General features: G+C 52.5%; 1 protein-coding gene and 1 pseudogene across 1 annotated transcript in view; both read right to left on the bottom strand.

The window, feature by feature from the left end:
- The window catches only part of PKNOX2 (PBX/knotted 1 homeobox 2), a 241,302-nt gene extending 236,569 nt beyond the window's left edge, over positions 1-4,733 (bottom strand). The window contains exon 1 of the mRNA XM_054592777.1: positions 4,667-4,733. The gene's annotated coding sequence lies outside the window, so the exon portion shown is untranslated. The remainder of the gene's footprint in view (positions 1-4,666) is intronic.
- LOC129086304 (40S ribosomal protein S4, X isoform-like) overlaps positions 1-15,426 on the bottom strand; it is an 86,433-nt pseudogene that overhangs the window by 45,509 nt on the left and 25,498 nt on the right.

The raw sequence follows: 15,426 nt of genomic DNA, 5'->3' as shown, positions 1-15,426 counted from the left end.
TACCGTTCCCTTTGTTATTTAGAGCGCACCCAGAAGATCCGGGCAGGGTTCACTCCTCAGAGCCCCAGGAGCGATCCCTGCGATACACGCATTTTACAGATGGAGAAACCAAGATGCACAGGCCACGTGACCCACTGGGGCCGTGCTGCCGGGCAGTAACAGGGGGTAATGCTGTCCGCCCCCAAACTTCAGCCTAAACACTAGCTCAGTACAATGACCTGCCAACCTTGATTACCTCCTTCCTCCGTTCCCACCAGGTATTAGATTTAATTAAATTAGCTGATCCCCGCTGCAACAAGCCGGCCAGGCAGCCTGGCCCGAGCCCGCCAGTGCAGCTCCTCCCTCCAAGTTCTGCTTCTCAATAGAATGCAATCTTCAATAAGTCATGAATCTCATGTGAAGTGTTTTATGCAAAGTGTGGCACGTTGGCTGGACTCAAGGCTAATGCTGGCTCAGCAATGATTCACTTTCCCCGTCTCCACACTCTGATCTGCATTTTGTTTGATCAGACGCTCTGGTTCCCATGCCGTCACCTCTAGCAATTGCATCACACGTTTATATATATCTCAGCATCGCAGGCCTTGTGCCACACAGCATAGGAAAAGGAAAACTTAGAACAGCATTTCTCACCTTCCTCAAACTAATTTAGAAAATGTGCACCAAATTAAATAAATAGGGAACAAAAGTCTGAAATTGGAGATAGAATGGGGGGGGGCGCTAAATAAATAGCATGGAAATCTTGCAACATGCGGGAAGCCTATAAACTTTATAGGTTGTTTCTTTAATAAAAACAAATTCAATTGCTAACAACAGAGTATTATTAAGCCGCTAACATTTAAAAATCTAATTTGGTCTGCCCTGCCGCTGTTCACGTTGCGCGTCGCATTCGCCCAGAGTAAGGAGGTCAGGCTGATGGGTTGGGTTGGGTTTCTAAACCAGGCTAATAGAAGCCCCTTTAAAACTCAGCCTTTTGCTTTCTAGGCATGCCCCGGTCCCCTAATGAGTTACAGCCCCAGGTTGAAGATGGACAAGGCAGAAAGAAATTCCACACGCGCTCCTGTGTACCCATAAACATCAAGGCCGAGGGAGAAGAGGTATGTTTCCAGTTAAGCCAGAACTCCATGAATTCAAGATTCTCCACTCACAAGACAGTAATTCTCCTTATTTCATCACTAACTTACTTCAAATGTGTTTATACAATTTATTGCTACTGAACTTCCAGGCAACTGGTGTAGAGTTAATGAAACCCAGCTTGGAGAAGCTTTGAACAACTAACCACAGTTTAAATGGTTATGACATGCGGTCAAAGCCACAGCCCAGCCCCACTGCAGTTTCTGTGTTAGGACCTAGTTGAAAAACTTTGTCATCTCACCTTTTGTGCCAAATAAATTGGAAAAGGGAAAAGTGCTGAAAAATAGCTTTCCACGTTTCTTCTCAAGGTTTCCAGACTTTCTCCCTGACATTTTAACACATCCATCTTACTAAAAGCAAGGCGAAGCCCCTCCCCCAGCGCCCAAGTAAATATTTCAGTTGCAGTTTGATTTGGCAGCCAGTTGAAATCCTGAGATCCAGTTGGCGTTTCATTGAACAGGGTCAGGCCTGTATGAAGCAATGCTGAGAAGGGTGTCAGGGGAGGCACTGAGCAACATCTCGAGTCAGGCTCCGTGAAAGTCCAACATGCAAGGTAAGAACGTACAGATGACACTGGACTGGGAAAGAAGTAAACTCGATTTTTCTGAATGACTTGGACATGGATGTTTATTAATCCTCAGTGTCAAATGGCGCCCAGCCCCAAGCTCCGTCCATGTGGGAACTCCAGGAGACTCCCTTTATAAGCAGGACCATTTTGGGAGAGTAAAGGGGAGGTACTGGACTCATCATGGCCCCACAATAAAAGCCCCTTTTGAAAGCAGCACTTTCATTAACTTAAAGCAATCTATAGACTTAAAAGCAGAGAGCAGTAAACTCCCAGAAAGGATCATAAAACAGCCAGTCTCGAGTTCGGTGCACTTCAGTGCAATTTGCACGAGGCATTTTACTGTGAGCGGTGGCCGGCCCATCTCTCCAGTAACCCCATGCCCCTTATTCTAAGCAGCTTCTCTTTCTCTCAGCTTTCAGGCCTTCGGAGCTCACAAAGGGGAGGCGGGGACCGGGAGTCTCCGTAGGGTCACGGCTCCCTCCCGCACTCAGGCTCCCGGCGGGAGAGAGTGCAAGAATTCCAAGCCTGCAGAACAACAGCGTGGAGCTCCGCCGCGGGCGGTCGCCGCGCCCCGGGCCGCTGCGGCCGCTCGCGGGTCGCGCGTCTTCTGCGCCCCGGAAGCCTGCTCTGGGAGCCCCAGCGAGGGGTGCGAGGACTGGGAGGCTGAGCTCAAGATTGCGAGAAGGAAATTTCAAACCCCGCTTCAGTACACCCCCTAACACACCGCCTCCCCAGTTGGCCAGAGGGACAGCTTCCCTCCCGGGTCCGGTCGGTCGAGGCTTCTCTCCCGGCCCGGAGGTAGGCCTGAACCTGAGTCGCGGGTGCAGCTCGAGTGGGAGACCGAGAGTCCAGAAACAGGAGACCCCTCCCTTCCCCCAAGGTCCCGAGGCCTCGCAAAGGCCAGACTGGCAGAGTAAACGGGAGGTCTAGGGGTTAGGCTTCGCGTAATTTATGTTTTTGTGTTTGAACACCATCATTGTCTCAGTTTGAGGGAGGGGGCACCTAAAGCTACCTACAATGAGAAGCTTTTGGCTTCCACCAGTTGGACAGCATTTGATATCCGAGAAGTTAACACGCTGGAGAAGTCCGGGGACACGGTAGGGGACCTCCGAGCTCCCCGCTTTACCAGACGGAGCATCGCTCCTGAGGCCCCGCTCTTGGGCTTCCGGACCGGGCCGCAACGCCTGCGGGTCCAGAGCCGGCAAGCAAAGTCAGGGTGCCGGAGTTCGAGCCCCCGCCTGGCCCTCGGCCGCAGCCCAGACTTCCCCGGGCGCGATGCGGCACCTCGCTGCTGGCGCTCCCGCGCAGGCCGCGGCCCCTGCGGGCAGCCGAGCCCGGCCCGCTGCGCGGCGCCCGCAGACCCCCGAGTGACTCCCGGAGCCCGAGGAGCCGCCACGGTCCTCGGATCCACCTCCAGCCCCGCGAGGCTGCCCTGTCGCTTCGCCCAGAACGTCCCCTGGATTTGTCCGCTTCCTGGAATCTTTCTCCTAGGACCGGGTCCTGTGCGCTTCAAGTCCTCTCTTCTAGATGCTCTTTCCGGGAGAAGCAGCAGAAATTCGGGGCTCGCCTACCACCATTCGGATCAACAACTTCTTTCGTCTCCCTTCATGCTTTTCCACCCACGGAGCGTGAGAACCAGCGCGCACGACCATTCCCAAATTTCAATAGCCTCAACCCCGATAAAAAGCCGTAATCCTGTGCCTAAATCCTAAAGAAAGCTACCCGTTCCTCCAACTCCAGCCTCGGATTAACTCCAGGTCCCCAACGCCCACCTCCAGCCCCTTGCTCCGGCAGGGGTGTAGATCCGATCCCTGAACTTCTCAGCGGCCCTTCAATCGCGCTTCTGAAATCAGCCTGGACCCCACACCCCAAACTCCAGCCTGGCCCCGAGCTCCGGCCCCACTTCAGGGCCGATGCACCACCTCTCCCAGCCCGAGCCCGCGCAGACAGACCCCGGAAAGGAAGCCCGCTTCGCCCGTTTCTTCCTCGGGTTCGGGAGCTGGGAAAGCCCGCACACCTACCCCGCAAGAGCCGCAAACTTCGCGCGGCCGACTGGAGACCCTGCCACACGGACCTCTGTTGTTCATTCCCCCCTTCTACGAACTCGTGCCGGGAGGACTGCATCCAGGCGGGCTCCTAACTCCCGCACCTCGCAGGGGGGCCCACGCCTCCCTCACCTCACCGAAGACTCCCCAAAATCCGCCCAAAGCCCATAACCCTACAAATCATCGCTCCTTGCGGGGCTGGGGCCCCTAAACTGGCCCCAGGGATTCCAGCTTCCCTGACTCGTGTTTCGAAGTCCCCTCCGATCCGCCTGCAAACCCCACTCGCCCAGGCCGGACGCGGCGGTGGCTCCGACTTCAGTCGCCCGGCCCGAGTCTGGGGCTGCTCCCGCTTCCAGCCGTTCAAAGGCAGCCCCAGGTTGGTGGCGCCCGCCCGAAGGGCGCCCGAAACCGGGAGAAAGAGAACCCGGAGCTGGCCTCGCCGTAGGAGCGCCCGGCCCCGACCAGCCCGCTCCGGGCTCCGGCCGGCGCGCTCGTCCCTGCTCTAGGTCCCCGGCGCAGCTCCCCACCCGCCCGCGACAGGGCCTTGGGGCCGGCGGTCCGCCTCCCGCGCGGACAATGCGCGCCCGGCCCCTGCCCTAAAGGGCTGGGCAGCGGCCGCCACGGGGCTGCGCGCCGGGCGCCGGGCGCCGGACCGCCTCCTCCCCAGCCTCGCCCCGCTCCGCGTCCGCCGGCGCTTCCCCAGCTTCTCTCTGCGCGCTCCCTCCCCGCTCCCTGCTCCCTCCTCCCTGCCGCCTCCCTCTCTCCTCCCGCTGCCTCCCTCGCTCGCTCTCCTCCTCGCCCTGTCGCAATGAATAATACTCCGGCTTGGGGACCGGAATAAAACACGCGCGCTCCGAGGCAGCCGCCCGCAGCCGCGCCGCCTGCAGAAGCGGCTCTGACATGGAAATGAATGACAGCTTACCTGATGCCAATCTTCATCAGACTGACACCGGCGTGACAACACAGCCTATACTTCCCAGCACTGCTCAGGACGTCAGCGCTCAGGGACCCGCCCCCGCCCCCCCCACCTCCCCTTTCCCCACTCCCCTCTCCCCACCCCCACCACCCCCACCCGCTCCGGCCCGGCGCTTTCCAGGCCGAGGAGCCGCCGGAGTGTCTCCCTCTGCTGGAGGCTTTTCTGAGACACCGGGCCAGGGCCTGCTCCCGCGGGCGGGCGGGCGCGCGCAGAGCCACGCCGGGCAGGAAGCCTCAGACCGCGCGGTGGCCTCAGACGTGCGAACGCGGCGGACCCCCAGAACCGCGGGAAAACAGCCCCTGCCCCCGTGCCAAGCCCTTCTCGGCAAACCACCCGGGCAGAGCTCGGAGACATCCTGTGCTGAGCGGATGGAGACGAGGACACCAAAAAATTCCCCCAGAAATTACAAAACTTAAAACTGGCAGGAAATCCTTACCTCCATCCTCACTCCGTCCCCCGCCCCCACCCTATTCCTGCCAGGCTGGCCTCATTTTTATGATTGCATTTGAATAATTCTTGTTACCCTTGCCCCAGAAAAGGTGTTCAGATGAAACTCCGCTTAGTTATTCCTATTCTCAAGAGCTTTTTCTGCCGTGGGCTTCCTGGGGCGTTTGGTTCACAGAGAGAGCGCGACTCTGTGACGGGGTGCGGCAGAGGGAGAGATAAAAGGGGGTAGAGGCTTTGACAGTAAATCACCTCTTTGCAAATACCAGGCGAGCCTGTTCTGTGCACCGCTGTTTTCATTCTAAAAAGTCCCAGGGTTCTGGGGGGTCGGGCTGGCTATAAAGGGAGGCCAGCTGGGCTGTTTCAGCCCGAGCCTGCTGGGGTGGCTTCTTCTACTTTGGGGAAGACGGTCATCTAAGTGCCCTCTAAGAGGAAGGCCGGCGCAAGCATTCCACCGACATCACAGGGCTGCCAAGTGTAGGTGCAGGCGCCCGGCACCCACAGACGCGGGGGCGGGGCGGGGGGGGGGGCTTCACAGCTCAGCACGTGGCCCTGGGCATAAAGGCCCTAGAGGACCCTTTCTGCTTCCCTGAAATCTGCTCCTGGCTCCCCGCAGAGGAGCCATTTCAGCCACAGTCAGGCGGCCATTGATCCTCTGACCTCAGACCCGGCAGGGGGCCTGGGTAAAGCCTGGACAAAGACACGGATGGAAGCAGGGAAGCAGAAAGTGAAACCCAAGCTGGCCAGGTTTTCTGTAAAGAATCTGACCCCAGAAGTTGGAGGCGGCCCCTTCCCTCCTTCCAGGCCTCTGGGTGGCTCCTCGTCTGCGCTCATCCTGGGCAAGGTTGAGAGCCATTAGCATTTTATGGCTCAGAGGAGGCCATGGTGGCCTCTTTAGCGTCACACCCCGGACACACTAAACACTGTTCGTCCAGATCCTCCCAGTCCCCCCAGATTTAATCTCCAAAGTTGCCCGTAGAAGAACCTCTTCCCTGAGAGCCTCCATTAAAGACGAAGCTGAACCCTCTCACCTTCACACAGAATCTCCAAAGACTTCACCAGGTGGATTTATGTCACCCCGGCCTCTGATCTGTGGTCAGAGACTCTGGCTGCTGACAGCATAATTGCTATTATATATTATACATTGTATAATAATATAATAATAATGAATGCACTTGCCCTTTTTATGTGGTACAGAAGCGGCCAGATTCTCCAACCCAAAGGCTGGAGGTCAGGCTGCCATAAACTCCCTGAGGCAGGCCCTCTTCAGATGCAGGAGGGGGAGGGCAGATCCTCCGGCCCCTGCTGGGCCCCCTGCAGGGAGGGTTGCTCTCTTTCCCGGGCTCCCAGAGGGTTGCCTGCAGTCAGAGGGGAGAATCTGGCTGAATGTAAATACTTAACCCCATCAGAGAGGTGTCAGGGAGCCATAAAGAGCGTTGCAGGCCACAGCCATGCCTCGCGGATTCCCTCTTGCCCCAACCCTCATTGTCTGCAATCTAGTTCAGTGCCCAACTCTTTCTTGAATCAGGAGATCCCCTGCCATGAGCTCTTAATTTTTGGAGTTTTTTTAAAAATATTGTGATTTCTACTAATACCCCTTCGATGCTTTAAAATGCCCATTGTCTTTTTTAAGTGTATCTTGTTTTGATTAATTTTTTTTAATTCGCAAAAGCTTAAAAAATGATTATTTAAATGTAACCATTCTTCTTATAATCATTCAGAGCAGATATTTGTCCTGCGCCCACTGGAAGGTTGGCTGTACGCTAGTGCTAAGGATAAAGAGCAGAAGCAAAGATGTTCAAGTTCCACTCCTGTCCTCAAGGAACTTTTATTCTAACGAAAGACAGAACACTAATATATAAAACATTAAATAATAATAGTGCAAGAATCCAACAGATGAAATGGGCTAGCAAATAATCGACGAGCAAATGAATTCACGGTAAGTCAGAAAGACTCCATGAGTTTCACACCTGAATGCTGGCTCTGTCGGTGAGTCTAGAGTTCATGCCCTACCGTCTCTGCCCCATCATACTTCTGAGAATGGAGACAAGGATGAAGGGCCACGTGCCATGTAAGTCAGCAACATCTCAACACGAACTAACCAAGAGCTCCTACTAATCCTAGGCACCGCTCCTAAATGCTGGCATTTCTAAGGCTTGGTTCTAGGCCTTCTTCTCCCTCTCTCTGCACTTGATTGGTCTTCAGTAAATGCAGCCCACGCCAGCCCAGGTTTTCTCCTCCGAGCTTGAGACAGGTACAAGCAATGGCCTGACTAATACTGTCTATGTCACTCCATGAATAAACATTTGAGACTTTGTATTATTCTGCACCAAATGCCCTTACAAAATACTACAGACTAGGTGTCCTAAACAACAGACATTTATTTTCTCACAGTTCTGGAGTCTGGAAGTCTAAGATCAAGGTGCTTGCAAAACTGATTCCTAGTGAGACCTCTTGTTCTGGCTGACAGACAGCACCCTCTTGCTGTGTCCTAACATGGGCTTTCCTCTCTGTGAACCTGACACTTTCCTCTGTGGTCCCTTCCCCTTCTTCTAAGGGCATCAATCCTATTGGCAGAGGGCCCCACCCTTATGACTTTATTAACTTCACCTCCATAAAGCCCCCATATCCAAATACAGTCCTATCAGAAGAGCAATACGTAAATTTGCAGGGGGACCGAATTCAGTCCACCACACTGTCCGATTACCAGTTCCCTTTTTCTCAACCTAATTATTTTTGATGAATCTGGACAGATTGTGAGTTCCTTGATGATAGGCGACAGTATTTTATTTCATTCCAGGATCCTTAAAACCTGGTACAGTGCTCAGTGCTCAGTCCAGAAAACATATTAAAGAAATAGTTGCTATGTTGAACTGAATGGAAATTATTTCTCCATCACTGCCCAATCCTGGCTGAGGGACTTACCACCAGTCACCAGGGACATTCTGATGATTTCTTAACTGGTCTAATGCTTCCAATATGCTCAAAGCTTTCTATACACTATCACCAGAATGTTCTGCCTAAAACAAAGGTTGGATCATGACTTGGTTTTCCCTCAGTATCCTCAGTGCCTTTCCATTGCCTGTAAGATTTAGCCTAAGATGTTTATTGAGCCTTGTAATAAAAAAAATAGGGCCTTCAATGCCACCTTCCTTACTTAGCAGGGCATTCAAGTACCTCCTCCCCATCTGGCCCTGGTCTACCTTTGAGGCTGATCTCCTGTATTCCAACTTCGCCTTGCGGAGGCTCCCAGCGCTGGCCTCGACCTTCCTATATGTGAATCTTTATAGTTCAGGGTTCCTGGTCCCCCTCCCCCCCAGAGAGAGCGGGTCTGGAGAAGGGCCTGGAAAATCCGTGTTTTAAAAGTTGCTGCATGAAGGCAATGAGACGATAAGCCACAGACTGGGAGAAAATATTGTAAAAGAGGTACCTGATAAAGAACTGTTATCCAAAATATACAAAGGACTCTTAGAACTCAACAATAAGAAATGAACAACCCAGTTAAAAAACGGGCAGAGAGCTGAACAGACACCTCACCAAAGAAGATGGCAAATATGCCTATGAAAATATGCTCCATATCATATGTCACTGGGGAAATGCAAATTAAAATGAGACACCATTACATACCTATTACAATGGTCAAAATCCAAAACACGGACAGAACCAAATGCTGGTAAGGACGTGGAGCAACTTGAACTCTCCTTCATTGCTGGTAGGAATGCAAAAGGTTACAGCCACCTTGGAACACAGTGTAGCGGTTTCTTACAAAACCAAACAAACCCTTTCCCATAGGATCCAGCAATAGCACTCCTTGGTGCTTACCCAAATGAGTTGACAAATTGTGTCCATACAAAAACCTGCACATTGATGTTTACAGCAGCTCTATTTTAATAGCCAAAACTTGGAAGCAACCAAAATGCCCTTCAGTGGGTGAATAGATCATTAAACTGCGGTCCATCCAGACATTGGGATATTATCCAGCATTAAAAACGAATGAGCTGTCAAGCCCTAGGAACTCATGGAGGAACACGTATAGTTAAATGCACATTACCCAAGTAAAAGAAGTCAATAAAAATCTACATATTGGATGGTTCCAACTATATGACATTATAGAAAAGGTAACGCTATGGAGATGGTAAAAGATCCATGGTTGTCAGGGGGTAGAGAGTCGGGGGAGGAGTGAATAATCAAAGCACGGAGGATTGTAGGGCAGTGAAAATACCCTGCTTGGTACCATAATGATGGATCCATGTCATTACACATTTGCCCAAACCCACAGAATGTACACCGCCAAGGGTGATCCCCGATGGAAACCATGGACTACGGATGATGATGTGTCAATACAGATTCATCACTTAAAACAAATACATCGCTCTGGTGGGGGTGTTGATAGTACAGGAGGTGGGGGTGGTGCAAGAACGGATGTGAGAACCTCCACACGTCCTGCCCAATTTTGCTGTGAACCAAAGTCTCTAAAAAAAATAATAATAATTTACTCATTTTTTTTAAAAGCCGCTGCTACTGAGAGGTTTGGGCGCTCCCGCTCTAGCCGCCGCCAGGGCTCAGTGTGCTGGGATGGCCCACGCAGCTCAGCCCTTCCCGCGGCTCCTTCAGCCTCGACTTCTCAGCCTCCGCCCCCACCTTCCCAGATTCTATCTGCTGTTAAGACTGAGCTCAAAATCAGCCCTGGCTGGTGGGGCTCAGTGGGTTGAGTGCCAGCCTCCGAACTGAAAGGTCACTAGTTTGATTCCCAGACAGCGCACATGCCTGGGTTGTGGGCCAGGTCCTGGTTGGTGGCGTAAGAGAGACGACCAACCGATATTTCTCTCACACAACACTGTTTCTCTCCCTGTTTCTCCCTCCCTTCACCTCTCTCTGAAAATAATTAAAGAAAAAATCTTTTTAAAAATTAAAAAAAAAAAAGAGACAGCTCAAAGATCATCTATTTTCCAAACTTCCTTGGCTTCCCAGAGAAGAGCACCAGCTTCGGAATCACGTGGGCGCAGCTCAGATACCCACTTCAACACAGAAAGATACTGCCACTCCCCAGGTCTCAGTTTCTGCCTTTGTGAAGTGAGGATGGTCAATGTTTCCAACTCATGAACCCATGGGAACTGGAGAAAATGATGAAGGTCAAGATCTCAGCATAGTCCCTGGCACACGAGAGACTTTCTCATAAACGGAGCCGTTAGATTGAATAGCCCTTACCTCAGGCCCCAGCACTCGCCAGTGCCTTATTAGAGCCCTGATTTAACTGGCCCGAGGAAAGGAGCCGGCGCTCCCTGAGAATGCTGTGGCCCGCTCGCTGTGGCCGGCTCGCTGTGGCAGCCGCCGAAGAGCCTCAACACAGGTGATGGGAGCACAGGAAGGAGAAGCGGGTGGCCTTTCTCTCTGCCTCGGGCCTCCTCCCTGACCCCGGAACCAGGTGGGACTGTGGTGTTGCGAGGGCCAGGGCCAAGCCAGGAAGAATCTGTTCCTGATTCAATTAACCCGGGCCCACCCCTTGGAGACAGGGTTCAGCACCTGCTCACTCTGAAAACCGGAAGCTACAAATCCCCCAAAAGGTGGGGCTCCAGGACTCTGTTCTGGGCAGGAAGTTGGGATGTCCAGGCCCCGGTCCATCTCTGATTCATTTATTTTGACCCTGAGAAAGCCTCTCTGCTCCCCCATTTTACTCCCACCCTCTGAAGCTGGGGGACGCAACCTGTCCTCTGGATGGGCACATGACAGTCAATCCCTTGGGTTGTCTCTAACCAGCTTCTCTAATATAGGAGCAATACAGTCCCCAAAACTATCGAAAGCCTGTCTTTCTTATGGCACTGACATAGAAATGGAAAGTTTCTTCAAGCACTGTCCTCAGGTCATGCCTTCCTTCTCCCAACCCCAATGCACACACATGCACACAGGCATGCAATACGTGCCTACATGCAAATGCAACGCACACATGCATGCACACTCACGCAAGCCCTCCAGAGAGCTGCCAGGCCCAAGCTCCAGATGAGAGACTCTGTGAGTTGCAGGAAATAAAAGAGAAGAATTTTGAGTGATTCTCCAGTTCTTCCCAGGTTCTGGCAAGGGGAGGCAGTATCACAGCCAGTGCGAAAGAACTGAATATTGAAAGAGAATATTTAGGCTCTCAAATGCTACGATGATTTCCAAAAAGTGCCACTGTGGGAAATGGCATCCCAAGAGCTTGGCCACAACACTTTGAGAGAGGAAGACACAAACCTGTGCTGTCTAACGCAGCAGCCACCAGCCCCAAGTAGCTGCTGAGCACATGAAATGCAGCTGCTCCACACAGAGACGTGTGTTAAGTGTGCTGCCCATCATGCATTTAGAAGACTTAGTATTTAAAAAAGAGTGTGAAGTGTTTCGTTAATAATTAATTTATATACAGGGGTGGCCGAAAGTAGGTTTACAATTGTTCGTATGAAAAAAGACATGTAGGTTATGATTATTACAATAGCTTTATTAACTCAAAAGAATGTCTCAATGCAGCTGTAAATCTATTTTTGCCCATCCTCGTATATTAGATATTGAAATGATAATATTCTCTTTACATTGAATTCGATAAAAATAGGTTATTAATATATTTTCCCCATTTCTTTTACCTTTTTAATGTGGCTACTAGAAAATTGAAAATTACTGTGTGACTTGCATTTGATTTTTATCAAAGCCTCTCTTCTGGGCTTTGTTTTTGTCCTAGCATAAGCTATGTGTGCATGCTGAAACCTTTATCATTTGTCCTGTGTCACTCTGGGTCCCCATCTCTGCAGCCTATTCTGCTTTGTGCCTACACCACCCAGGACCGGCTGAGGGGTGGGGGTGCGGGGGAGGCCAGCAGGACACTCGCTTACCCACCCCCCACCCCCAGGCTGCGGAGGTTGCTCCGCTCTCCCTCTCCCACCCCCAGGGCTACGTGAGGTTTTGAAACTCCACTTCCCCCTATACGGAGACCTCTTCTCCCTTCCACACCAGAGCACCCAGCCCTGAACTCCCCGTCCCTGCCTCCTTTCAAAAACCTCATCACCATCACACTGGTCGTGCCTGCGGTCCCCCTGCTTTCCTCTGGCTCTATTCACATTCTCACCACCCTCAGCGTCACCGCCCCTCACAGAACTGCCCCGCACCTTCGGCTCCTCCCGTGAACCATCTCCTCCCTGCCTCCAGGGAGGAGCCCCACCCCTGTTTGTTGCCTTCGAGGCTGTGCATGCCCTCCAGGGCTGAGGATTTTGCAAGTCTGGCTTCCCAACTTCATCCTGGTGGCTAGGACCTCTAGCAGCTGGAGCAGGGCCTGGAGAACCCAGCAACAACTCTGGGAAAGGAGAAGCTGGTCCTGCCCCATCATGTTCAGGGGGAGGGAGAAGAAGAGTTACCAAAGGAGGGAGCAAGATACCCAACTTACCCAGCATGGTCTGCCTCGCGAGGGAGAACGAAACCAGGAGTCCACAACAGCAACTGCTAGAATGAATTGATGATTTGCTAAGTGCTCAACGTGCACCCCTCCCCCACACCGTGGGACTCAGACACGGGGAGTAACGTGTTACCAGGTATGGACTTGGGCGCCCCTCCTCCGGGACCCATACTCCAAACGATTCTGTCTGGCTTCTGTGTAAAGCACAAACATTCCCTCCCTCCCGCCCTCTCATTTGTTGGTTCACTCCGCCAGCAGGCATACACCTGACAGCCTCTAAAAAAACATACCTACCAGTGTGGGTCCCCATTTGGCCTCTAGGCTGGTCAAGTACATGGTAGGCCCTTAGGTTACACGGATGAATAAATTACAATCCCTGAACTCACAGAGACCTTACAGGCTCACGGGGCCAAGAGAGCTGTAGAAAAAACTCATTCCACCTGCAGATCCATCCCCATTCTACGGGTAGAGAAACTGAGGCCCACAGGAGGGACAAGGATGAGATGAGCAGGAGTCGGCCTGGATTCTCTAACCAAAGGCGTCCCGCCCTCCCCTGGGAGTTCTGCGAACACACTCTGTCACTGCTCGCCTGCAGGTTTCTTGACAGACGCGCACGTCTCCTCCTGCCATCATCCCCACTAGCTGGCATCACGGTGCACGAAGGAATATTCACACTCCTGTCAAAACTCGCCCTCTCCAGAAATTGTGCTTCATTCAGGACACCCATGTCCTGAGTCCTTCTGAACTGTGTGCTCACAGCTCCACTAGAGTAGTCTGCACTTGAACGCTGCTGGGCACATGCTCTTGTACTTTGAATATGAATGCATTCGCTCCCTGAGCAGATTTTGAACTTCTTAAAGGCAAAGCCTAAGTATTTCTTTCATTTCTTACCTTGTCCTTCCCAGTGTCGCAGCATTAGGTAATAACCTTAGCCTATTTGAATTGCTGAAATCAATGTTTTGATTTACTGTGCACAAATATAACTCTGTGTGTGTGTGTGTGTGTGTGTGTGTTTGTATGGGGAGGATCCTGAACAAGCATGCGCAGCGGGGGGGACATACATGAATCTGTGCGAACATATGTACATGTGTGTGGATGAATTCTCCAGCTACTAGAGTTTTGGAAGCTTAGACACACATCTGTGCAATCCATCAGTTCCCAGACATTATCTCTCATGATCATTTCCTGCCAAATCTTTGAGCTGCAATTAAGAAAGTAGAGAATTTGAAACATTTTCCTCTGCGTGTGGAGATGGTTCATAATCCTAATTTGATAAAGACTGTTGGCGACTCATCAGCCGCCCTTGGCCCCGCCTCAGGTCAGCCAACTTCCCAGGCCACCTCGCGTTACCACTTCCTCAGCACAAAAACAGAAAGACCAACAAAGCCACAGCCGCACCACAGCCCTCGAATTCTTTTTTTCTTCAGCTCCCAGATTTGGGCATCGATTTTCTTTTCCTGGCTTTGAACAAAGCCTCTAATTTCCTGACAACCAAAACGCTCTCCCCAGGGTCTCCGCACACAGCCAGGAGGGGCACACAGGACGCCCAGCCTTCCCCCTGCACAGGTGGCGGGGAGAGAATCACTGTTCCCAAACCTCTGGGCCCCTGTCCCCAGCACAACTGGTCACATAGGAAGTGCCCCCCAAGGCAGTTCCTGGGAGCAGTGACTATTTCAGGCTGTTTACAGATGACGGCCACGTCCCAGCCCCCTTTCCGCTTTGGCCAACCTGGAGTCAGTGAGTACAGAGGGCCATTTCGAGGGATCCCCACCCAGCCCCTTCCCTCCCGGCAGAGGGCACCTCTCCCAGCCCAGGCTTAGATGGCTGAATGCTTCCCAGAAGCTAGAGTCCTGGGTCACCCAACTCAGAAAGCGGACTCCCGTGGCCATATGTGTAGCATGCAGGCACACGTGAGCATTTGTCACAAATTCACATGCAGGACACACATCCACACAGGCGGAGGCAGCATGTGTACATGTGCAAAGACTTCTCTGAATGACCCTTGACCCTGAGATCCGGCAAGGGCACGTGGAGGAAAGAGAGGCTTAGTCAGTCAACAAACATAGATCTCTGTCATATGCCTACTATGCGCCAGGCACTGTGCTGTGTGCTGGGGTGACAATGACACACAAACAAGATGGAAAACCTGGTGATCAGACACCACTGGACCAGCAGTTGCTGCGTTCTGACTTGGAGCAGGTGAGGGCGGCATCTGTAGTCAGGATCAGCCTCCTGAGCTCTCATTCCCTTTCTATCCCTGCTCTCCTGTGTCCCTCCTGTCACTGGGGAGGCTTGGGGTGAGATAAAAAGCCTCCACTCCCCACCCCATGCTGGCCTGCGCATTCGATCAACGTGACAAATGCTCTCTGGGCAGGACTCCCGAGGCTGCCTTCTCTGCCACCCACCCCTCCTTCCTTGCCAATGAGTCCAGGGAGATCTGAGCAGAGGGGTGATGGATAGCCCTGTCGGATTGTTCCAGACTCCGAATCCAACAGGGGCCTGGAGAACTGTATAAATCAGAGCCAGGGCTGGGCTCTCGCCGGCATGATAACTCGAGGAGAGGAATGGAAGGCGAGGGACCATAAAACTGTCTGTGGGCCAACTCGCTTTATTTCAAGTCAGGGCCGGGGAGAGAAAACCTTTGCCTCTCAGGAGACAGGCTCATTTGAAAAGGAGGCTATGCTGGCAAGGTCTGGGTGCCTGGGTGCACAGAGAGAGGAGGGACGAGAGAGGCCATTCCCACAGATGCTGGACAAGACGTCCCTCATCTCTGGTGCCCACGTGTTCCCATCTCCCGAGAGTGGTGGGGTGAGGCTCAGGTCCCAAACTTTGATAAGATTTCAAACAA

Source organism: Pteronotus mesoamericanus, unplaced genomic scaffold (genome assembly GCF_021234165.1).
Source record: "Pteronotus mesoamericanus isolate MK-2021 breed Mesoamerican mustached bat unplaced genomic scaffold, CSHL_Meso_final scaffold_371, whole genome shotgun sequence".
NCBI lineage: Eukaryota > Metazoa > Chordata > Mammalia > Chiroptera > Mormoopidae > Pteronotus > Pteronotus mesoamericanus.
Note: the sequence above shows the minus strand (reverse complement) of the source record. Positions and strands in the feature narration are given on the sequence as shown.